Consider the following 25,271-nt stretch of genomic DNA (forward strand, 5'->3'; position numbering starts at 1 on the left):
AGCAGTGGGCGCCGAGCTCTGAAATTAGAGGGGAAAGCGGCGGACGCCTAGCTCTGATGTTAGAGGGGAGAGCAGAGGGCAGCCAGCTCTGAACTTGGAGGGCATAGAGGCAGGTGCCCAGCACTTAAGATAGAGAGGAGAGCGGCGGGAGCCCAGCTCTGAAGCCAAGGAAAGTGTGGGCCCCTTACTGATTGAGGGAGGCAAGCTAGTGACAGAGGATGTGGAAAAAGCTAATGTACTCAATGCTTTTTTTGCCTCTGTTTTCACTAACAAGGTCAGCTCCCAGACTGCTGTGCTGGGCAACACAAAATGGGGAAGAGATGGCCAGCCCTCTGTAGAGATAGAGGTGGTTAGGGACTATTTAGAAAAGCTGGACGTGCACAAGTCCATGGGGCCGGACGAATTGCATCCGAGAGTGCTGAAGGAATTGGCGGCTGTGATTGCAGAGCCCTTGGCCATTATCTTTGAAAACTCGTGGCGAACGGGGGAAGTCCCGGATGACTGGAAAAAGGCTAATGTAGTGCCCATCTTTAAAAAAGGGAAGAAGGAGGATCCTGGGAACTACAGGCCAGTCAGCCTCACCTCAGTCCCTGGAAAAATCATGGAGCAGGTCCTCAAAGAATCAATCCTGAAGCACTTAGAGGAGAGGAAAGTGATCAGGAACAGTCAGCATGGATTCACCAAGGGAAGGTCATGCCTGACTAATCTAATCGCCTTTTATGATGAGATTACTGGTTCTGTGGATGAAGGGAAAGCAGTGGATGTATTGTTTCTTGACTTTAGCAAAGCTTTTGACACGGTCTCCCACAGCATTCTTGTCAGCAAGTTAAGGAAGTATGGGCTGGATGAATGCACTATAAGGTGGGTAGAAAGCTGGCTAGATTGTCGGGCTCAACGGGTAGTGATCAATGGCTCCATGTCTAGTTGGCAGCCGGTGTCAAGTGGAGTGCCCCAGGGGTCGGTCCTGGGGCCCGTTTTGTTCAATATCTTCATAAATGATCTGGAGGATGGTGTGGATTGCACTCTCAGCAATTTGCGGATGATACTAAACTGGGAGGAGTGGTAGATACGCTGGGGGAGGGATAGGATACAGAAGGACCTAGACAAATTGGAGGATTGGGCCAAAAGAAATCTAATGAGGTTCAATAAGGATAAATGCAGGGTCCTGCACTTAGGATGGAAGAATCCAATGCACCGCTACAGACTAGGGACCGAATGGCTCGGCAGCAGTTCTGCGGAAAAGGACCTAGGGGTGACAGTGGACGAGAAGCTGGATATGAGTCAGCAGTGTGCCCTTGTTGCCAAGAAGGCCAATGGCATTTTGGGTTGTATAAGTAGGGGCATAGCGAGCAGATCGAGGGACGTGATCGTTCCCCTCTATTCGACACTGGTGAGGCCTCATCTGGAGTACTGTGTCCAGTTTTGGGCCCCACACTACAGGAAGGATGTGGATAAATTGGAAAGAGTACAACGAAGGGCAACGAAAATGATTAGGGGTCTAGAGCACATGACTTATGAGGAGAGGCTGAGGGAGCTGGGATTGTTTAGTCTGCAGAAGAGAAGAATGAGGGGGGATTTGATAGCTGCTTTCAACTACCTGAAAGGGGGTTTCAAAGAGGATGGCTCTAGACTGTTCTCAATGGTAGCAGATGACAGAACGAGGAGTAATGGTCTCAAGTTGCAATGGGGGAGGTTTAGATTGGATATTAGGAAAAACTTTTTCACTAAGAGGGTGGTGAAACACTGGAATGCGTTACCTAGGGAGGTGGTAGAATCTCCTTCCTTAGAGGTTTTTAAGGTCAGGCTTGACAAAGCCCTGGCTGGGATGATTTAACTGGGACTTGGTCCTGCTTTGAGCAGGGGGTTGGACTAGATGACCTTCTGGGGTCCCTTCCAACCCTGATATTCTATGATTCTATGATTCTATGATTCTATGAAGTTAGAGCGGAGGGCACCCAGCTCCGAAGGTAGATGGGAGAGCGGCAGGCGCCCAGCTCTGAAGCTAGAGCGGATAGCGGTGGGCGCCCAGCTCAGAATCCAGAGTGGAGAGCGGCGGGTGCCCAGCACTGAAGCTGGAGGGCAGAGTGGCCGGCGCCCACCTCTAAAAGCTAGAGGAGAGAGTGGTGGACGCCCAGCTCTGAAGCTAGAGGGGGGAGCAGCGGGCGCCCAGGTCCAAAGTTTGAGGCGAGAGAGGCGGGCCCCCACATTCAGGGGAGAGCGGTCGGCGCCCAGATCTGAAGTTAGAGGGGAGAGCATCGGGCGTCCAGCTATGAAGCTAGAGGGGAGAGTGGCGGGTGCCCTACTCTAAAAGCTACAGGGGAGAGCAACGTGCGCCCAGCTCTGAAGCTAGAGGTGAGATCGGCGGGTGCTCAGCTGTGAAGTTACAGCGGAAAGCGTCGGGCGCCCAGCTCTAAACTTAGAGGAGAGAGAGGCGGGGGCCCAGCTCAGAATTTAGAGGGGAGAGCAGCGGGCACTCAGCTCTGAAGTTAGAGGGCAGAGAGGCAGGTGCCCAGCTCTGAAGTTAGAGGACTGAGAGGCTGGTGCCGAGCGCTGAAGATTCAGGGGAGAGAGGCGGGGGTGGGCTCCCAGCTCCGAAGTTAGAGGTGAGAGCTGTGGGCGCCCAGCTCTGAAGTTAGAGGGGAGAGCGGCGGGCGCCCAGCTCTGAAGTTAGAGGGGAGAGTAGCGGGCGCCAAGCTCTGCAGTTAAAGGGGAGAGAAGCTGCTGCTGGCCGTGAGCCCAGCTCTGAAGGCAGCACCGCACTAGCAGCAGTGCAGAAGTGAGGGTGGAGATGTGAAACATGATTTATGTCAATATCACTTCTCACAGCAGACTTAGTGCCCCACTGCCACCCTTAGTTCTGCGCTGCTGTTGCCACCCTGGGGCTGGGAGCCAGAGCTTCGCCGCCTCCAGGTGAGGGATGGTTGGGGGATGGAAGGAGAGTCTGAGCCCGGGCTGCGTCCCGGAGAAGGATTCAGGGAGGAGGGTGGAAGGAGAGCCCAAGCCCGGGCTGCCTCCCAGTGTGGGACTGGTGGAGGGAAGGAGAGCCTGAGTGGCAGGGGTCCAACTGTCCCCATTATCCCCTCCTCACGGGTGTGCACGGCCCTTCTGCACAGGACCCACTTACCTAGGGCTGACAGCCAGAGCTCTTCCAAAACAAAAAAAAAGGGCACACAGCTATTGCCTCCCTTGACATATTCCCATGCCTCCCTTGAAACCTGCCCCTTAGTTTGAGAACCTCTGGCCTAGACGAACCCACTATAAGGTAGGTGCACAACGGGTTAGAAAAGCCTACTAAGAGAGTAGTTATCAATGGTTCATAATCAAGTTGGAAGGGCATATTGAGTGGGGTCCCTCAGGGATCTGTTCTGGATCCAGCTCTGTTCAATATATTCATAAATTATTTGGCTAATGGCATAGAGAGTACACTTGTAAAGTTTGTCAATTATACCAAGCTGGGAGAGTTTGCAAGCTCTTTGGAGGACAGGATTAGTATTCAAAATGATCTTGATAAACTGGAGAAATGGTTTGAAATGAATAGGATGAAATTCAATAAAGACAAATGCAAAGTATTCCACTTAGGAAGTGACAGTCAGTTGCACACATACAAAATGGGCAATGACTACCTAGGAAGGAGTACTGCAGAAAAGGATCTGTGGGCTATAGTGGATCACAAACAAACTATGAGGCAACAATGTAATGCTATTGTAAAAAAAGTGAACACCTTCTGGGATGTATTAGCAGGAGTGCTGTAAACAAGAAACGAGAAGTAATTCTTCCGCTCTACTCAGCACTGATAAGGCCTCGACTGGAGTAGTGTATCCAGTTCTGAGCGCCATGCTTTGGGAAAGATGTGGACAAACTGGATAAAGTCCAGAGAAGAGCATCAACAGTGATTAAAGGTCTAGAAAACATGACCTCCAAGGAAAGATCGAAAAAACTGGGTTTGTTCAGTCTGGAGAAGAGAAGACTGGGGGGGGACATGATAAAAGCCTTCAAGTACATAAAAGTTGTTATAAAGAGGAGAGTGATAAATTGTTCTTCTTAACCACTGAGAACAAAACAAGAAGCAATAAATGGCAGCAAGGGAGATTTAGGTTACATTTTAGTAAGGATAGTTAAGCACTGGAACAAATTCCTTAGGGAGGTTGTGGAATCTCCATCATTGGGGATTTTTAAGAACAGGTTGAACAAACACCTCTCGGAGATGGTCTAGAAGATGAGTGGTTCTCAAACTAGGGTTGCTACTTGTCTTGGTGGGCCAGGCCAGTTTGTTTACCTGCTGTGTCAGCAGGTTTGGCCACTCGTGGCTCCCACTGGCCACAGTTCGCCGCTCCAGGCCAATGGGGGCTGCAGGAAGGGCGGCCAGCACATCCCTCGGCCTGTGCTGCTTCCCGCAGCCCCCATTGACCTGGAGTGGCGAACCGTGGCCAATGGGAGCCGTGATTGGCCGAATCTGCAGACGCAGCAGGTAAACAAACCAGCCCAGCCCTCCAGGGTCTTTCCCTGAACAAGTGGTAGCCCTAGTTTGAGAACCACTGGTCTAGATAATACTCAGTCCTGCCTCAGAGCAGGGAACTGAACTAAATGATCTGCCGAGGTCCAGTTCTACATTTCTATGAGTCTATGATATGCAAATTATTTGCAAATATGGAAATTAGCCCATGCAATAATTTGTGTAAACTGTCCCACTGGGAAAGACAAAAAGCTTGCCAGCTGTGCAATCTGGGCAGCTCGGAGCATGAGGGAAGCCCACAGATTGGGTTTTTGTCCATGACTAGGGTTTCAGTAATACAAATAAATAAAAAATAAAAATAATAATAATAACAATACCCTTGTCACTCACCACAACCAAACCTCGCTCTTTTATAGAGGGTAGGTGTTGGGTTTATCACTTTGCTCCCTGCTGCTACAAACATTCTCAGGGCTGCTGACAGGACATGGTGCATGTAATGCATCAGTTGGGAAATCTGAAAGGTGCATGGCATGGCATTTGTATACAATGTATCTTCACACGCACACCTCTGTTTGCACATGTGTATCTGTAGGGATCTGTATGCGTGAGCATATATTTGTATTCATGAGTGGGTTTGTGTAGTTGCACAAGTACATATATTCATGTGCATGAGCAAGTGTGTGTGTAAGGGACCAGGGCAAGGCGATCTGGCCTAGTGGTGGTTGCTGAGCAGGAATCAGAGGAATCACTCTGGCTCCCTAGGGTGGTTCTTCCTGTGGTACCTACTCTGCACCATGCTCCCTAGGTGTGCCTTGGGGTGGTACTGTGGGAATCTAGGGTCTAGTCTGCAGACCTTCATTGTCTCTGCTAGTGCATGTGCGTGTTTCTGAGTGTGTGTGTATATGTGACACCCCCTAGAAGGGTGAGATAAAGGGCCCCTTCTGTGCCCAGCCTCCTGAGGATTCCAGTCTGTGACAGCCCCATCTCTTATGCTTCAGAGTCAACTTAGAGAAATACAGGCACTGGAAACACAAACTGGCTTAGCCAGACCCCACCCCCTGCTGCACTAGTGAAAGGGGAAAGGAGCTTCGGACAATCCTGGTGGGAATTCCCACTGCACATCAGCTGCGTCCGTGGGTCATTTGGATCCCGTGAGCCCAGGGGTTTTCCCAGATGCAGCTATCTTGGGGCACTCAGCCCTATGGCACTTGGCCCCTTTGGCTCTGCTCTCCCTGCACACACGGGGAGGGAGACCTGGCCCTGCTTGTGGCCTGGCCCAATGCACAGCGGCAGCACACGTTTCAGGGAGGACTGTTTGACGTCTCTCAGTTGCCGCTACTATTGTGCCATTTGTTTTTGCATCCCTGTTAATCAGGAGACTGTCTGCTCTTTAGAAGCTGGAATACAAAGAGCAAAATGTCGCAGCAGGGAATGGCCGTGCTCAGGCAGGGAAAAACAGAACAGACACTTTTTCCCAAGCTTTGCCACTAGATGTCACAGGGAAAGCAATGCTCCATGTGCTGCCCAGCACTGAGGCCTGCCAGTCCCCGACTCCCACGGTATGTGCACATCCGAGACAAACAGCCTGCTTCAAGGCTCACGTAACCCACACAGCAGGCTCTCCTCTTTTCTCAGGGGCCTGTGCCCAGGCAGGGATGGAGATTCCCTGTACCTCACTCTGCTGCTTCCCGCCCTCCGCGCTGGTGGCCCCAGCATGCTTTGTCTGGCTGGGGAACCCTGGTGAAACAGTCCCTGGGATTCAGGGTTCAAGGAACATTGATATGCAACTGAACCCTTTTTCCCAGAGCCAGGCTAAGCCACCCGCTCAGCTGCTCTCCCAGGAGGGAGCTGCGCGTCACCCTTTCTCAAAGGGGCAATTCTGTCAGCCCGGGGCCCTCGGCACCTACAGCAATATGGTTCCCCTAAACAAGTCGAACAAACAAGGCCTTTATAGGCACATTCTTTCCTTTTGGAGTGGAAGGGGGAGAGACGCCGCGAGAATTTGGAGGCGTCCTACAGCAGCGGAGAAGCACACAAAGGGCTGAAATGAAAGGGCATCGAGCAAATCCTCTTAGAGGCCTTGACTGTATGTGTATGCTTATCCCTGCCCCATCTGCTGGGAGAGATTCCCCAGGCCGAGGGGGCTGGGGCTGTCACTCCTCCCGCGCCACTAAAAGAAGAAAAATGCATTCAAGGAATTAAAATGGGATGAAAAGGAAGAAAGGCTGCGCCACACTGGCCTGGAGATCCTGGCGGTAAATATAGCTCTGCTGAGGGCTGTGGCAGGAGAAGGAGGGGGCACGAAAGCCTTGGTTACTGGGAGGGAATCCCACAGGCTGGGGGGAGAGGAAGCGAGCTGTTAGCCCAGTTCCCAGTGTCCACAGCTCAGCCAGAGGAGGAGGGGGAGGTTTTTGAATTGTTTCTGCACGTTCCCTGAATATGGAGGGATAGACTGTGTGACCCTCACTCCCCAGGCACAAATGGAGAAGCAGAACTGACAGGCGGTGGACCAAGGAAACCCAGTGAAATGCCCGCCTGAGTCAGGGCTCTGTCCTGGGCCACCATTACTGAGCAGTCTCTGCACTGTGCCTGGCTGCGCCGTGTGTAACCAGACCGACGGGGGGAACATTTGCAAAAGCACCTCAGTGACTTAGGGTGGAATTCTCACAAACGAGTAGGGAAGTGAGGTGCCCAATTCCCACTGAAAGCCAATGGGGTTTAGGCTCCTAAGTGCCTCCGTCACTTTGGAATCTGGGGCTTAGGCCACAGAGCTTTATCTAGCTTTACTCAAGTAACTGTTTGGGTTGGGGGTGATTTTTGTCATTTATCCCGGTATAAGCCCTAGGGAGGATGTGGCTGACTGGGCTAAAGGGGCTTTACCCCAGGACAGTCCTTCTCCTTTCTGGATGGGAACAGCACCTTTACACAGGTGTATGCAAGTCCAACCCAGGGGATTGTATCGCTTCAGCTCTGCTGGGATACAGAAAGTGGGACAGCCGCCAAGTCCAGGCCAGTCCTGGGGTGCTTTGGAAAAGGTCCCCCAGGGTGAGGCTGTGGGGATGCACAGTGCAGGCTTTTCTCTTTTGGGGGAAAGATAATTACTGGAGCTTGAGGCAGGTCTCAGCCCAGCTTCCACCGAAGCCAACCCTGAGAGGAGGTGTCGGTGGCTGGTTAGTCTGGAATAACTACATTTTGCATGAGGACATTAGAACTTTTTCTTCAGCAATTGTTTGAGCATCCACCAGGGTCTGCAAATCTACCAGCTTGGAGCAGTTCAGTAGCTTCTTGGACACTGTTCCAAGAAGTATCGGCCCCTTGGCTCTGCTTCTCCCCTCCACCCCAGCAGTGGGGGGGCCCAGCAGAGAGCTGCTTACAGGTCACAGACTTTTTCGTCTCATTTCCTTTTCTGCCCCTCTTGCAGTTGCCTTGCACTCTCAAATTTGTTTTAACGAGTTCGTGATTTCTCCCTTTGACTGGGTTCCAAATGCCCTGCGTGTTCAAAGGACATATCTGGACGGTAATAAACAGTAATGTGTTCCCTGAGAGGCGCTATAATCATGTATCTCCATTAGACCCACCTCAGGCCAGGGAGCCAGCAATGGATTTTCCCCAGAACTATAAACTTTAATGCCATAAAAATTAACCAATTTAATCATGAGCAGTATTTTAAACCAATCCAGTGCACACCAAGGAGCTGTTCCCAAATCCTTGCACGTCAACTGGGCATCTTGTTAGCCTTTAGCACAAGAAATTAGGCCTTCCACCATGGCCTTTATAAAGCAACTTAAAGCTTACATATGGATCAGGTGATCTTTGGCCCAAGCCGATTGGGGGGGTCATTGTGATCTATAGTAGTTTACCGATATGAAACAGAAGGCACATGCCACCTATATGCTGCTAAGGATCTGATTGCAACATCTGAGCATCTCATGGGCATTAATGGATAGATCGCCCCACCCAGCCCTGTGAGGGAGGAATGGATCATCCCCACTGTATAGCCTGGGAACTGAGTGGAAATCCCAGAGCATTCGGTGCCAGCCCAGTGCCTCTCCTGAGAGCAGAGTTAGGCCAATGCTGAGCACTGCAGAACCTCTCCCCCGCCCCCCACTCCGCCACCTGCACAGCGATTCACCACACAGTGATATGCTGGTATTGCTGGGAATTCAGTCCAGCCTCCTGAGACCCAGCTCAAGGCTCGGTCTGGTTTTGTGCAGGACTAGTGGCAATGTTGAAAGTAACTAGACAGCAGGGCCATGTCTGTGGTTGGGCTCCTTACTGGGGTGAAGCCTGCACACCCTCTGTAGCGCTACAGAGGAATCAGGAGGAGACGTAATGGTCTTGCTGTTCTGTGCACCGTGGAATTTTTTATTTACCACAGCTAAAGCAGCTTGTGTTTCTTTCTAGCTATGGCACCAGCCTGATGTAGGACATGGTCTTTCCTGGCCGTTGGGCGGAGGGGGCCTCAGCACCAGCTGCCCTTGGAGTTTGGAGCTTGTTCTGTGTGGCTGGAATTTCTAATGAATGAAACCAGGCTGGGCTGCTCAAATGGCTGTTCTGGGAGGAGTTTGGGAAGCATCAGGAAAGGGAAAGAAGCTGCTGGTGGAGCAGAGGGCATCTGGATAGAATACAGAAAGGCAAAAGCAGCGGTGAGGGTGTCAGGCCCCTCAAGATGCTGTCAGGGAGACAGATATGAGTGTGAATGGTGTCAGCAGCCACCGGGGATGGCAGCAGGAACTAAGCTGTCATCCCTTGCAGAGGGCTGGCCCCCAAGCCAGCAGCACTGGGGGAAAGTCAGGGTTGTGCTGTCCTGTGGAGACCTGGCTAGCAGCTTCCCATCAGATTTTGCTCTAGATTTCAGAGTGTGCTGCTGAGGGAGGGGTCTGTGGTGCATGGGACTGCAGCCAGGGAGTGCTCCTGCCCACCCGAGGGAGAGATGCAGCTGTGGCTGGCACCTCCAGAGCCCTGCGCTCATGGGTGGATCGTGATAGAGTGGGGCTGTTTGGTGCATTCATCAGGGGATAGGACTGTTTTACTGAGTGCAGAAGTGGCTCATGGGCTGATCTGGTAACTTGTGTCATCTTGGGGATAAACGGGCAGCACGTCTCCCACGGAGATCTCCAGGGAATGACTCTGCAAGGCAGGCCCAGGACAGGGCAGATTCCGGAGGGCGACAGGGCTCCCAGGCAGGGGTCAGCTGAGAGGGACTGGAAATATAGAAGTGCCAGCTGAGAGATGCCCTTAGCTCTTACCGTGCACGAGCTGTGGGCCAGAGGTGAGTGCTGCATTTTCACCTGCATGTGGTAAGATCTGTGCACACACCAGTCTCCTCTGGGAGGCTGCTCCAAACCAGGGCTGCCCAACCAGACAGCTCTGGGCCCTAGTTGCCCAAGTCTCACCATTGCAGTAACCAATGCCCAGGTTCCCACAGAGTGAGTTGTTGTGTACAAACACTGCTGTGTTCAGATGGATGGAAAGGTGGCCTCAGAGGTGAGCTCAGACCAGCTCATTGACCAGAACTTTGGATTGGACCCAGTTTTCAGGGCAGGCATTGCAGTATCTGGATCACTGGGGTGATATTCTGCTACAGTTTGAACCCCCTGGAATTACTCTTTATAGCCTTCACCACTATTCCCAGGTAGAATGAGTTGCATTGGTTAAGCCTGGATGCCCTGACTGCACAGATCCCTGTGGCCAAGTCAGGATGGAGCCAATCCTGGATGGAACAACAACTTCGGTCAGCTAGTTTTATCTGGGAACCTAGTCATAGTGAAGAGCATCCCAGAAGGGCCTCAAGGCTACAGCCAGAGAACAAACCCCTTAAATAGGGATGAGGAAGTGGATCGGGCTAGTTCTTTCCACTAACATCTCTTCCTCCTTGGCCAGGTTTAGCTTCAGACAGTTGATTTCACTCAACCACTCTCCTCCCTGCTAGGACTGCCCTAGGACATCTGGGAGGTGGTACGCTTAGCATTACCCCTGCGATGATGCCTCTCAGTCTCCACTTGGATCGGTTCAGGGACAGGTCTGAGCCTTGAGGAACTCCACAAGTCAGGACTCAGAGACATTCCTCTGGCGTTATTGTGAGAGGAAGGATCTGATCGAGCTCAGTGCACTTCCTCCTACCCCTGCCAAGCCTTCCAGGCAGCTCATGGTTGACTACCAAATCCACAAGAGATCCAGGGCTATATGTACTGCATCTACCTGAACAGTATGTACATATACGCATGTACAGCAATCAGGCAGTGCAGTGTGTGCATACACAGCTACAAGCTGAGAGCAAGGTGCTGTGCACACATACAGGGCCTGGAATTTTTGCTGTCCCAAAAAGTCTAGGCACACCTGAAATGAGGATATAATCATAGGCCAAGTGTTCCTTACACTGTCTCCAGGTTCTTCATCACATGTCTTGGAGGTGAAATTCTTTGATACAGAACAGCTAGCCAAAACAGCTTGTCTGTAATTCACAAAATGAACCATTAAAGCCTGCACATCCTATACCCTGCCACAAAACCCTTTCTGCTGTCAGCAGGCAGCTCCTGGGGAAGGCTGGGAGCTGAGAAATGTAAGCACCTTCCTGCCAAAGTTCAATTTAGTTTGACTTTGGCCCACATTTCTTTTAACCTTTTTCCCTTTTAACCTCCTTGACTTATCTTCTGACTCTGAGTGGGGTCTTCAAAAATTCAAACCTTTAAAACCATCTTTCCAGGACACTGGCTTGGCTAGCTTTAGTCCCCTGCTGCTGCACATGCTCAGTTCTGCTCTGTTCCACAGAGGGACACAGATGGGGATGTGCATTCACCAATTCACTAAGACATGACAAGGTCACTAGAGTTTTTTAAGATGGCAAAGGGAACTCTTCCCTCCCCCCAGACACACAGTGGAGACGGGAGAGGCCTATCTGGATACCCATCAATCCGGCATGTAGCTTTGTAGCATCCTCAGACGATGAGCAAGGATGGAGACACTCTGTTGTCTCCAGTGTCCCCAAACACTTCTCACATGCCCAGACTATTCTGAGGACTGGATCCTCAGCCAACACACAAAGTGTTGTGGCTCCAATGACTTTGGTGGAGCTAAGATGATCAGTGCCAGCTCAGGATCTAAATATCCAATATGCAGAGGTAGAAGGAGATGCTGGGTCTTTATGGGCATTGTGAGAATACTGCCTGTAATCCCAACAAGTGGCCCTCCAGGCTTCTGGGTTTAGCTGGTGCCCAAAGCTACTGCAAACACGGTGCCTAATACACTGTATTAAACTAGTCCTGAGGTTTGACATTAAGCTTTTCCCATCACACTGTCCTCTGGCCTTATCTCTCCAAGCAGCAATCCCCTGGCCTCAGTCCTTTCCACCCTGCTCCTCCAACTGCACTAATCTGGCTTGCTGGCCAGGTGAAAGGAGGAGGAAAAAAAATCAGCATTGCTGGCACCAGAGGGCTCTTGCAAAGCTGTCCTCTCACTGCTTTCCAAATGACATCCTTGCTGAACAGCTCCCTGAGACTCTTGGCTTGAGCTGTGGTGCTGGTGAACTCCCACTTGGCAGCCTTGCTCACAGCGCTGAGCTTGATCACTGCTGTGTTTGCTTATCTAATGCTGTGATTTAACACAGACTCAGGAACGTGCACACTGTCCTGGACTCTCCTTTAAATTACTTTATTGCTTCCTGTGAACCAGTTAAGTGTATCCTGTTCACACACAACTGCCAGCTTTGGGTTTCCACAGTACAATCCTCTTTGTCAGATAACAAAATGCCCTTATTACCAGTACAGCCACAAAACCCACAGGCCCTGGATTGCCAGTACAGCTGGTTAGGAATTCTCCATCAGAATGGGTTTTTTGCTTTACTTTTTTTTATTTATTTTGGACTGAAAGTGCAATTGCTGTTCAATAGAAATGTTCCATGGGAAAATTTCAATTTTGTCCTTTTTATTTTATTTATTTATTTATTTTCCACTGGGAAAATCTAGAGGAAATATTTTGGGTTGAAACATTTCAGTTAGTCAGACTGAACTGAACTGAAGTGTTTCGTGTTGGGTCACTCTGACATTAATCTATGTCCCCCCAAGCAGCTCTGGTGTCTCCTGGGAGCTGTAGTTCAGGTACCTGAAGTTCCCAGTCTCCTGTACCGGCCAAGCTCTCTAGTCAGAGTACTTTTACTTTATTTGATAGGAACTTGTAATAAACGCCTCCTGCATTTGTACCTCCCGACTTGTAAGTATGTTCTAAATTCTAGTGTCCCAGCTGCAGTATCCAGCATTCCCTGCTTGGGCGAATGTTATCATTTCTTATTATTTCAGCTGTGGCAGTGCCCAGAGGCCCCATCAGGACTGGGGCCCTGTGATGCCCACTGCTGTACAAGCACACAGAGGATCTCATTGCCTTTTGTGTCTGTGAGTAACCTTGGTCACCCCCAGAGAGGCCTTGGCTTGCAAATCGTACTGGTTGTTCCTGACTTAATACAGGCTGGCATCAGCAATGACTCACGTTCTAGCAGTTAGGATTATCACATGCCAACTCTCGTCTTCAGTGCTTCAAATTCTCCCCGTCCCGCTGTCAATCTGTGGTTTTCTGTGCAAGTCTCCGCAGTGCTGTGGCTACAGTTACCACATCAGGAATGAATCTGGAGAAGAGAACTAATTCCTGGGAGCTGCAGCCTTTGCATGATTGTCCAGACTCTGAGCAGTTGTCACCACCTCCGTGGTACTTCACCATTCTTGTACTGATGGTACTGAATAATAAGATCAGTACTAAGAAATGGTTTGTGCCTTCTCTAGAGCTAGAGTATTTACACCTGGGCCCCTGTTCTAATAACTAAATAGTATGTCTTCACCAGTCAATCTCAGTCACACCCAATCAAAGCTTTTGCTGTCCTAGGGGAATGTTTTCAGCCATCTCAAATGTACTTCTGGGTTCCCATGCGCAGTGATGCTTCCCAAGAGGAGCAGTTCTCTCACATCTCTCTTGTTCCGGTGGAATAATAGGAGCCATGCTCCAGGAACGGATGGAATCCCAGCCATCAGCTCGGGATCCCTTTGAGGATTACGAAGTTCAGGCCAGCTGTTCCTGGCATGGGGTGAGCGATCCACCCACTGAGGATTGTTTCTTGGATTCATGAATTTCAAGGCCAGGTGGGACCATTGTGATCATCTAATCTGACCTCCTATAGAACGCCGGCCAGAGACCTGCCCCACAATCATTCCTAGAGCAAACTGGTTAGAAAAACATCCACTCTGGATTTTAAAATGGGCAGTGATGAAGAATCCACCACAATCTTTAGTAAAAGGCCAACTGTGGTGGAATTCAAACCCACAGCCATTGAATACTGGCCCACCTCTAGAAGGCCCATTAACCACTCACGGTGCCACTGAGTTCCTAATGTCTGTGGGATGTGTGTCACTCTCTGTGACTGGGTGTCTCTCTCCTTGATGGCCGTTTCACTAGCTTTCCTCAAATGGACATACTTGATGGATACATTCCCAGGCTCTCGAGGGGTTCCCTCTACAGCAGCTGGGCTCTTGAGGCAGCTCTAGGCCATCCAGTCTCCTCTCTGCCTGAGATTGGCCTTTGTCGCTTTCCTTGCCTGTGCTATCAACTCCCTCTAACTCAGGTACTCCCAGGGCCTGTAATATCTGAGCACCTCACTGTCTGTAAGGGATTCATCCTCCCACACCCTGCAAGGTCAGGCAATGCTCAGAGGGCCACACCTGCAAAGTGGCTTAAGAGGCTAATTACCTCTTTAGGCATCTAAATTCAACATGTAAGTGCCACTTACATGGCACATGGTACATGGGGAAGAAAACTAGTAAAGCCTCTCCTACGATAGTGCTTGGGGTGTGCTATAGACCTCCGGGATCTAATTTGGATATGGATAGAGCCCTTTTTAATGTCTTTAATCAAGTAAATACTAATGGAAACTGCGTGATCATGGGAGACTAACTTCCCAGATATAGACTGGAGGACCAGTGCTAGTAATAATAATAGGGCTCAGATTTTCCTAGATGCGATAGCTGATAGATTCCTTCATCAAGTAGTTGCTGAACCGACTAGAGGGGATGCCATTTTAGATTTAATTTTGGTGAGTAGCGAGGACCTCATAGAAGAAATGGTTGTAGGGGACAATCTTGGCTCAAGTGATCATGAGCTAATTCAGCTCAAACTAAATGGAAGGATTAACAAAAATAAATCTGCAACTAGGGTTTTTGATTTCAAAAGGGCTGACTTTCAAAAATTAAGGAAATTAGTTAGGGAAGTGGATTGGACTGAAGAACTTATGGATCTAAAGGTAGAGGAGGCCTGGGATTACTTTAAATCAAAACTGCAGAAGCTATCGGAAGCCTGTATCCCAAGAAAGGGGAAAAAATTCATAGGAAGGAGTTGTAGACCAAGCTGGATGAGCAAGCATCTTAGAGAGGTGATTATGAAGAAGCAGAAAGCATACAGGGAGTGGAAGATGGGAGGGATCAGCAAGGAAAGCTACCTAATTGAGGTCAGAAGATGTAGGGATAAAGTGAGAGAGGCTAAAAGTCGAGTAGAGTTGGACCTTGCAAAGGGAATTAAAACCAATAGTAAAAGGTTCTATAGCCATATAAATAAGAAGAAAACTAAGAAGGAAGAAGTGGGGCCGCTTAACACTGAGGATGGAGCGGAGGTTAAAGATAATCTAGGCATGGCCCAATATCTAAACAAATACTTTGCCTCAGTCTTTAATAAGGCTAAAGAGGATCTTGGGGATAATGGTAGCATGACAAATGGGAAGGAGGATATAGAGGTAGATATTACCATATCAGAGGTAGAAGCGAAACTGAAACAGCTTAATGGGACTAAATCGGGGGGCCCAGATAATCTTCATCCAAGAATATTAAAGGAATTGGCTCCTGAAATTGCAAGCCCATTAGCAAGAATTTTTTAATGAATCTGTAAACTCAGGAATAGTACTGAAAGATTGGAGAATTGCTAATATAGTTCCTATTTTTAAGAAAGGAAAAAAAAGTGATCCGGGTAACTACAGGCCAGTTAGTTTGACATCTGTAGTATGCAAGGTCCTGGAAAAAATTTTGAAGGAGAAATTAGTTAAGGACATTGAAGTCAATGGTAAATGGGACAAAATACAACATGGTTTTACAAAAGGTAGATTGTGCCAAACCAACCTGATCTCCTTTTTTGAAAAAGTAACAGATTTTTTAGATAAAGGAAATGCAGTGGATCTAATTTACCTAGATTTCAGTAAGGCATTTGATACCGTGCCACATGGGGAATTATTAGTTAAATTGGAGAAGATGGGGATCAAGATGAACATCAAAAGGTGGATAAGGAATTGGTTAAAGGGGAGACTGCAACGGGTCCTACTGAAAGGCGAACTGTCAGGTTGGAGGGAGGTTACCAGTGGAGTTCCTCAGGGATCGGTTTTGGGACCAATCTTATTTAATCTTTTTATTACTGACCTTGGCACAAAAAGTGGGAGTGTGCTAATAAAGTTTGCAGATGATACAAAGCTGGGAGGTATTGCCAATTCGGAGAAGGATCGAGCTATTATACAGGAGGATCTGGATGACCTTGTAAACTGGAGTAACAGTAATAGGATGAAATTTAATAGTGAGAAGTGTAAGGTTATGCATTTAGGGATTAATAACAAGAATTTTAGTTATAAGTTGGGGACGCATCAATTAGAAGTAACGGAAGAGGAGAAGGACCTTGGAGTATTGGTTGATCATAGGATGACTATGAGCTGCCAATGTGATATGGCTGTGAAAAAAGCTAATGCGGTTTTGGGATGCATCAGGAGAGGCATTTCCAGTAGGGATAAGGAGGTTTTAGTACCGTTATACAAGGCACTGGTGAGACCTCACCTAGAATACTGTGTGCAGTTCTGGTCTCCCATGTTTAAAAAGGATGAATTCAAGCTGGAGCAGGTACAGAGAAGGGCTACTAGGATGATCCGAGGAATGGAAAACTTGTCTTATGAAAGGAGACTTAAGGAGCTTGGCTTGTTTAGCTTAACTATAAGAAGGTTGAGGGGAGATATGATTGCCTTCTATAAATATATCAGAGGGATAAATATAGGAGAGGGAGAGGAATTATTTAAGCTCAGCACCAATGTGGACACAAGAACAAATGGGTATAAACTGGCCACCAGGAAGTTTAGACTTGAAATCAGACGAAGGTTTTTAACCATCAGAGGAGTGAAGTTTTGGAATAAACTTCCAAGGGAAGCAGTGGGGGCAAAAGATCTATCTGGTTTTAAGATTCTACTCGATAAGTTTATGGAGGAGATGGTATGATGGGATAATGGGATTTTGGTAAGTAATTGATCTTTAAATATTCAGGGTAAATAGGCCAAATCCCCTGAGATGGGATATTAGATGGATGGGATCTGATTTACTATAGAAAATTCTTTCCTGGGTATCTGGCTGGTGAATCTTGCCCATGTGCTCAGGGTTTAGCTGATTGCCATATTTGGGGTCGGGAAGGAATTTTCCTCCAGGGCAGATTGGAGTGGCCCTGGAGGTTTTTTTGCCTTCCTCTGTAGCATGGGGCATGGTTGACTGGAGGGAGGCTTCTCTGCTCCTTGAAGTTTTGAACCATGATTTAAGGACTTCAATAGCTCAGACATGGGTGAGGTTTTTCATAGGAGTGGGTGGGTGACATTCTGTGGCCTGCGCTGTGCAGGAGGTCGGACTAGACGATCAGAATGGTCCCTTCTGACCTTAGTATCTATGAATCTATGAATTCTCAAAACCCCACATAACTGCCGCCTAACCTCATATGTGCCTAAGTCTCCACCCATTGGTGTTGGCAAAGTGACCTAAGTCCTCATACCCCCTCGCTAAGGAGCTGCTCGGAGCCCTAGTGGCCTTCTCCAACCAGGCCTATCTTGCCATCAGGGCCTCATTCTGCAGGGGTGCTCAGAGCAAGCCTAAGACCTCTCAGTCCCAAAGCAGGAGGACCAGGTGCAGGACCCTGAGAGGTGGGTGCGGGCGGGTGGGGGGCAGCACAGCACCAGAACAAAAGAGAGAGAGTGTCTCAGAATAGCCAGTAGCCCTGCGGTTGGGCTACTCACCACCAAGTCCCTGTGCCAAATCAAGCAATGAGAAGTCAAACCTGGTTTCGCTCATGAGGACCCTTCTCACAGACGTTGTGGATCAAATCATGCTCTGAAGGGGATGGGACCATCTGATTCCCAGTGCCAGTGTTTTGCAGCCATATTATGGCTGCTTCCACTGGAGGTGCATGGAGGACTCCCTGGGCAGTTGTCCCAATGCAGCACACCTGTGCCAGGCCAGCAGTAACGTAGCCCTTTGCATTCCACAGGCTGAGAGGCTGTGGGACTTACAGACACTGTAAGGATTTTAGCAGAGCCATGCACGAGTGCATCCAATTAGCATACAAGGCAGGAAAGGTAATTCCCATCTGAGCACATTGTGTGATTGATCCCCAGGGCTCCAGCTGCAAAACGTTGCATGCACATGGTGCAGCAAGTGTCAATCCTCCGACCACCTTTTTCCGAACGAGATGCTCCTTGCACACTTAAACCAGCTCAGAGATGCATGTGGTCAGGGAATGTAGAGAATGCAACCCGCCGGGTAGTAATTAATGATCAGAGCATTGTGCAGGACTCAGAGCAGTGAGCCCTCAAATAGCACGCCTCTGGGAGCAGGCTCAAAGGCTGACCCTAACAAGGCACTGGAGCCGAGGTCCCATGAGGAGGCACTGACACATGATTATAGTGGTCAGTCCTTTGGTGCATGAATCAAGCACCTGGAAGGTTTGTTAAATCAAACAAAAAGAGTCAGGCCCTTGTCCTGCGGCCTGACCCGCTGGGCATAATGGCCCTGTAACAGGGTTCTGCTCACCCCTGGTGTGCCTTGTGTCTGGGGATTAGCTCTGCCTGGTCTGACACCCCCTTCCTTGGGTTGCTTGTGCCGCGGCCCCTCTTGCTCTCTAGGTGCTTCCTCTTCATGGCTTGGCCTTCCAGCCACTCACTGCAGTTTTCCTCCTCTGGGCTAGTAACAACGTCTCACCGGACCAGCAGTCCTGTGCCATTCGGGGCAGTCTTCCCAGTCAAGACTGTGCCACTTTCCTGGGGGCTGCTAGGGGAATCTAGGCTTGCCAGCTACTCTGGGTTCCAGCCCCAGGACCCTAGAATCAGCAGCCAAGGTCTGCACCGCCTCTACCCTTCCTGCAGTTTCCCTGAGCTTCCTCCTGCTCCATCCTCTGCAGGCTTCCTTCTTTACCACCCTTGGGTGAACCCTTCCCTCAGGGTCAGGATCTCAGGGCTCCTGCTCCGCTAACAGATTGTTTTTTTTTCCTCCTTCCGTTCACTAGGCTCAGAGAGGGACTGCAAACCTCCACACTGCAGTCCTGTCTGCTCTCCCTTCCTGGCTGTATACCAGCCCTGCCTACTGCTGCCAAGATGGGCTCTATCTTCAATTAGTGCTTGTCCTTCAAGTCTCAATCTCCTCCCAGGGGCAGGTGAATTAGCCCCTTCTGAGCCACTTTAACCCCTGCAGGGGCGGTGTGGGATGGACAGGCCCCTCAACATAACAAAGACAGCAGGCCAGGGCTTCCCTGCACTCCAGGGCCCTGCTCCCAGACCAAACCAGTCTGTGGAACCTCATGCTTAGGCATTTGTGAGCTCCTCCAGGGATGCAAACTGAGCATTTCTGGGCTTGTCCCAAGTTTCCCTACAGTCAGGGGAAGCCCTGAGCCAGCCAAAGGGTTGGGTTGGGTTCAGGGGTGCTCTGAAAGCAGGCAAAGCAAAAGTATCATTTATCTAGAGGACTGGCTATCTGAGTACACTTGGACGTCAGTGTGAAGAGGAAGGGAAGGCCGCAGAAGCAGGAATAGGGACACACTTTCAGGAACCAGAGTAGCAGCCATGTTGGTCTGTATTCGCAAAAAGAAAAGGAGTACTTGTGGCACCTTAGAGACTAACAAATTTATTTGAGCATAAGCTTTCGTGAGCTACAGCTCACTTCATCGGATGCATTCAGTGGAAAATACAGTGGGGAGATTTATATACACACACAGAAAACATGAAACAATGGGTTTTATCATACACACTGTAAGGAGAGTGATCACTTAAGATGAGCTATTACCAGCAGGAAGGGGGGCGGAGAAGGAAGAAAACCTTTTGTGGTGATAATCAAGGTGGGCCATTTCCAGCAATTGACAAGAACGTCTGAGGAACAGTGAGGGGTGGTGATGGGGAATAACATGGGGAAATAGTTTTACTTTGTGTAATGACCCATCCACTCCCAGTCTCTATTCAAGCCTAAGTTAATTGTATCCAATTTGCAAATTAATTCCAATTCAGCAGTCTCTCGTTGGAGTCTGTTTTTGAAGTTTTTTTGTTGAAGAATAGCCACTCTCAGGTCTGTAATCAAGTGACCAGAGAGACTGAAGTGTTCTCCAACTGGTTTTTGAATGTTATAATTCTTAACGTCTGATTTGTGTCCATTTATTCTTTTACGTAGAGACTGTCCAGGTTGGCCAATGTACATGGCAGAAGGGCATTGCTGGCACATGATGGCATATATGACATTGGTAGATGCGCAGGTGAACGAGCCTCTGATAGTGTGGCTGATGTGATTAGGCCCTATGATGGTGTCCCCTGAATAGATATGTGGGCAGAGTTGGCAACGGGCTTTGTTACAATGGGCGCAAAAGTGTGGCCACAAATCTGGAGGCCAGGCTAGGGGGCCTGTGAAAATGTGCCTGACCGTTGAATTTCGCCTCACACTGAAGATTGTTTTGCTCATGCCATAACTCAGTGCAGCGAGCACAGAGTTCTCAGGAGGGAACCACAGGCCAATGGCAGCCCCTCCAGGAGCTTTTGAAAATTGGGAGCTGCTCTGAAAGGTGCCAGATGGGTCCACTTCAGCCCCATCCACTCCGTGCACTGAACCAATGGAAGTGGGGCAGGATTTTGTGGGCTCTCCCTGTGCTGACGCATGCAGGGAGCTCTCAGGGTACAATATCTCTCAATATGTGCGTCCAGCAGCCATCCCTCCCTGCAGAGCGGGGAGCACACCTGATGCTGGATGCAGCTGAAGTGCACAGCCTGGCGGAAGGGTCCCACCTCTGCAGAGAAGCCTAGGCCTGATTCAAGTCCCAGTAAAGCCAGTGGCAAAGCTGTTGTGATGACAGTGGCAGCTGGATCGGGCCCTAGTTCCTAGTTTGGCCACTTGCACTTGGTTAAGGGCTGGGCCAAGTTTGCAAAATTGCAGAGAGCAGGATCAGCCCCTTAGCAACACTTGCTGCTGCTTAGAAACGCCTTGTGCCCAAGTGAAAGCACTTGGCACCTGCAAACCTCTGCACCTGAGCCCCCTTGGGGTGTGTGAGGGACAGGAATCCCACAAGTCCGAGGGTAACCTGTAGAGCTTGCTGTGACCACCAGCACATCCTGCCTGACACACACTGCAGGGGAATGCAAGCAGCATGCACAGACAACAGGGCTCCTCTGGGGACATGCAGCATTGTGCATTAGAATGTGCAGGCCGGATGCCTGGGATGAAGGGGAAGGACTAGAGTTTAATCTTATGGCAAGTGTTTCCAGTGTCACCGCAGCAGCAAATCCCATAACACAGACTGATGGGGTGTTCCACAGGAAATGCTCCTGAGAGGGCATCTCTCAATTAATCTTTTTACCTACCAGCACTTTCCAAACCCACGGTGTGCTCTGAGGTACACCCGCCCAATGGCTTCACAGTCCCTGCACACATACAGGGAACACTCCACTTCTGCCACTGCTATGCCCACAGCCCCCACTCTTGGATCCCTTCACAAACTCCCCCCTCCCTCAGCCCTGCACAGCCCCAGCCCCTCAGCCGTGCACCCTCTTTCAAACCCAGCGCTCTGGCCATGCCTGACTCCAAACCACTTGCTTTGTCTCCTCCTGCCATGCTTCACTCTTGTGTCTTTTTCATGCAATTAACCTCTTCTCCCCCTTCAGTCCCCCTTTAAAGCTTGTCACAAGATGGGGACCTTTTCCCTCCCTCCTAGGCCGCCACAACACTGAACTGCCAAGTGTTCGTATTATTGAACTATACACACAGAAACTCTTTCAAGCATTCTTTGGGTCACACTAGGTAGAGCTGGCACTTCTGAGGCACAGAAAAACTTCCGGTGTTTGGGAGGCCAAGGACGCAGGGGACAGGTAGAATCTGTCAGCAGGGCCAGGTCCCAGGGCTGGAGGGAACCATTGAGAGGGGTTCAGATCTTGGAAATTACATGAGACTTAGAAGGAGTTAGGGCCAGGGCTAGGACACTACTTCCCCATTGGCTGGTGTCTGTCCCTGGCACGCTGCACACACCAAATCGGGGCAGCCATGGCGCACGCTCTGCCGAGAGGTGTAATGGAATGTTACACTGTATTACACTGTTCAGCCACAGGGTGGCACTGTGTGTAACATACCTTATTTAAGGTAACCTCAGCCAAACCCCACAGCACGTTAACGGATCTGACAGAGTCCATCAACACAGCAATTGAACACCAGTGGCTGACTCCATGACCTGGAAGGGGCCCAGAGCCCAGGATGCAGCCCAAGCCCAAACATTTACAAAGCAATTTTTAGCCCTGAAGCCTGAGCCCCAAAAGCCTGAGTCAGCTGACCCAAGTCAGCCGCGGATCTTTTATTCCAATGTAGACATACCCATAGTGAACACATCGGGTGTATATCTTTCTGGGAAGGATGCTCTGTAGCCAGTCCATATCTGGTACAGGACCCTGACCTGTTAGTAGCAGGGCTCAGGGCGCTGAAACCGGGGGGGGAGGGGCAGCGGGCCATAGCTCTCCACTTTTGGTCAGGGCGCACCACACCCCCTTCCCCTCCTCTTCACCCTGAGGACCTACCCCCCGCCAGGCCAGTGTGGAGCCCGGGCAGTTGTGGGAGCTGTAGCAGACCCTCCACCTGTCTGCAGTGCGGGGGGGGGGGGGGGCTAAGAGCAGCCCCTGGCCCATGTTCCCACCTCCCAGACTCCCTGCATGGCCCAAGGCAGATGGAGGGTCCACACCGGCTCCCCACGTGGCTCTCCCCGACCCAGCTACACCCTACCCTGGGTGGGGCATCCAAAGGGTGGGGACAAGGGCAGGGGGCTGCTTTTGGCCCCCCCCATATCCTGGCAAGGGCTCCCCGGACCCACTTTGGCTTCTGGCTTGGCCGGGATCAGGCCATCTGAAGGAAGAGGAGGGGTGGAGGTGGGGCCTTGGGCAGGGAGGCCTCCTTGCTTTTGGAAGGCTCCAGCACCCTCGGCAGGCCTGCAACCTACCGCATACAAGAAATATATGACATGGTATTAGTCATGGGATTAGTGCCAGAGGAGAAAGGAACAGACGGAAAACAGCAAAATTTTTTGCAAATAGATGAAACAAATCAACAAAGGTTCCCCTGCAGACAGAAGGGGAAACAAGCAACAAAGGTTGCAGGATCTCATCCACATGCCGCTGTTCAATGCCCCAGAGATCTTCAGGTTTAACAAGAAGAGACCAGCCACATCAGATAAAAAGGCACAAAGAGATTACAAACACTTTTACAGTCAACACTCAGGCTGGGACACTGGGAACTTACATCAGTAGAGCTATGTCATAAAGGGGTGTGAAAAATCCATACCGCCCTAAACCCTGGTGTAGACAGCTCGAGGTCGATGGAAGAATTCTTCCTTTGCCCTAGCTACCACCTCATGGTCCAGGTCTACCCCAGGAATAACTACATTGCTCTGGGGTGTGAAAAATCTACACACCCAAGCCATGCAGTTGAACAAGCAATGCAGTGAAATCAGGAAGGCCAAATCACACCTGGAGTTGCAAGAGATGTTAAGAGTAACAAGAAGGATTTCTACAGGTATGTTAGCTACAAGAAGAAAGTCAAGGAAAGTGTGGGCCCCTTACTGAATGAGGGAGGCAACCTAGTGACAGAGGATGTGGAAAAAGCTAATGTACTCAATGCTTTTTTTGCCTCTGTCTTCACGAACAAGGTCAGCACCCAGACTGCTGCACTGGGCAGCACAGCATGGGGAGGAGGTGACCAGCCCTCTGTGAAGAAAGAAGTGGTTTGGGACTATTTAGAAAAGCTGGACGAGCACAAGTCCATGGGGCCGGATGCGCTGAATCCAAGGGTGCTAAAGGAGTTGGCGGATGTGATTGCAGAGCCATTGGCCATTATCTTTGAAAACACATGGTGATCGGGGGATGTCCTGGATGACTGGAAAAAGGCTAATGTAGTGCCCATCTTTAAAAAAGGGAAGGAGGATCCTGGGAGCTACAGGTCAGTCAGCCTCACCTTAGTCCTTGGGAAAATCATGGAGCAGGTCCTCAAGGAATCAATTCTGAAGCACTTAGAGGAGAGGAAAGTGATCAGGAACAGTCAGCATGGATTCACCAGGGGCAAGTCATGCCTGACTTATCTAATTGCCTTCTATAATGAGATAACTGGCTCTGTGGATGAGGGGAAAGCAGTGGACATGTTATTCCTGGACTTTAGCAAAGCTTTTGGTATGGTCTCCCACAGTATTCTTGCCAGCAAGTTAGAACATAGTTAGAAGGTTAGGGTTGGAAGGGACCTCAGGAGGTCATCTAGTCCAACCCCCTGCTCAAAGCAGGACCAATCCCCAATTTTTGCCCCAGAGCCTGAAATGGCACCCTCAAGGATTGAACTCGCAACCCTGGGTTTAGCAGGCTAATGCTCAAGTATGGGCTGGATGAATGGACTATAAGGTGGCTAGAAATCTGGCTAGATTGTCGGGTTCAACGGGTAGTGATCAATGGCTCCATGTCTAATTGGCAGCCGGTATCAAGTGGAGTGCCCCAAGGGTCAGTCCTGGGGCCGGTTTTGTTCAATATCTTCATTAATGATCTGGAGGATGGTGTGGATTGCACCCTCAGCAAGTTTGCAGATGACACTAAACTGGGAGGAGAGGTAGATACGCTGGAGGGTAGGGATAGGATACAGAGGACCCTAGACAAATTAGAGGATTGGGCCTAAAGAAATCTGATGAGGTTCAACAAGGACAAGTGCAGAGTCCTGCACTTAGGACGGAAGAATCCCATGCATCGCTACAGACTAGGGACCAAATGGCTAGGCAGCATTTCTGCAGAAAAGGACCTAGGGGTTACAGTGGACAAGAAGCTGGATATGAGTCAGCAGTGTGCCCTTTTTGCCAAGAAGACCAATGGCATTTTGGGATGTATAAGTAGGGGCATTGCCAGCAGATCGAGGGACGTGATCGTTCTCCTCTATTCGACATTGGTGAGGCCTCATCTGGAGTACTGTGTCCAGTTTTGGGCCCCACACTAAAAGGATGTGGAAAAATTGGAGAGAGTCCAGCGGAGGGCAACAAAATTGATTAGGGGACTGGAACACATGACTCATGAGGAGAGGCTGAGGGAACTGGGATTGTTTAGTCTGCGGAAGAGAAGAATGAGGGGGGATTTGATAGGTGCTTTCAACTACCTGAAAGGGGTTTCCAAAGAGGATGGATCTAGACTATTCTCAGTGGTAGCAGATGACAGAACAAGGAGTAATGGTCTCACGCTGCAGTGGGGGAGGTTTAGGTTGGATATTAGGAAAAACTTTTTCACTAGGAGCATGGTGAAGCACTGGAATGTGTTACTTAGGGAGGTGGTGGAATCTCCTTCCTTAGAAGTTTTTGAAGTCAGGCTTGACAAAGCCCTGGCTGGGATGATTTAGTTGGTGTTGGTCCTGCTTTGAGCAGGGGGTTGGACTAGATGACCTCCTGAGGTCCCTTCCAACCCTGATATTGTATGATTCTATGATTCTAACCAACGTAACCTCCAGTGTAGACAGCACAATATAGATACTGCCTC

The sequence above is a fragment of the Dermochelys coriacea genome, chromosome 18 (genome assembly GCF_009764565.3).
Source record: "Dermochelys coriacea isolate rDerCor1 chromosome 18, rDerCor1.pri.v4, whole genome shotgun sequence".
In the NCBI taxonomy this organism is placed as follows: Eukaryota; Metazoa; Chordata; order Testudines; family Dermochelyidae; genus Dermochelys; species Dermochelys coriacea.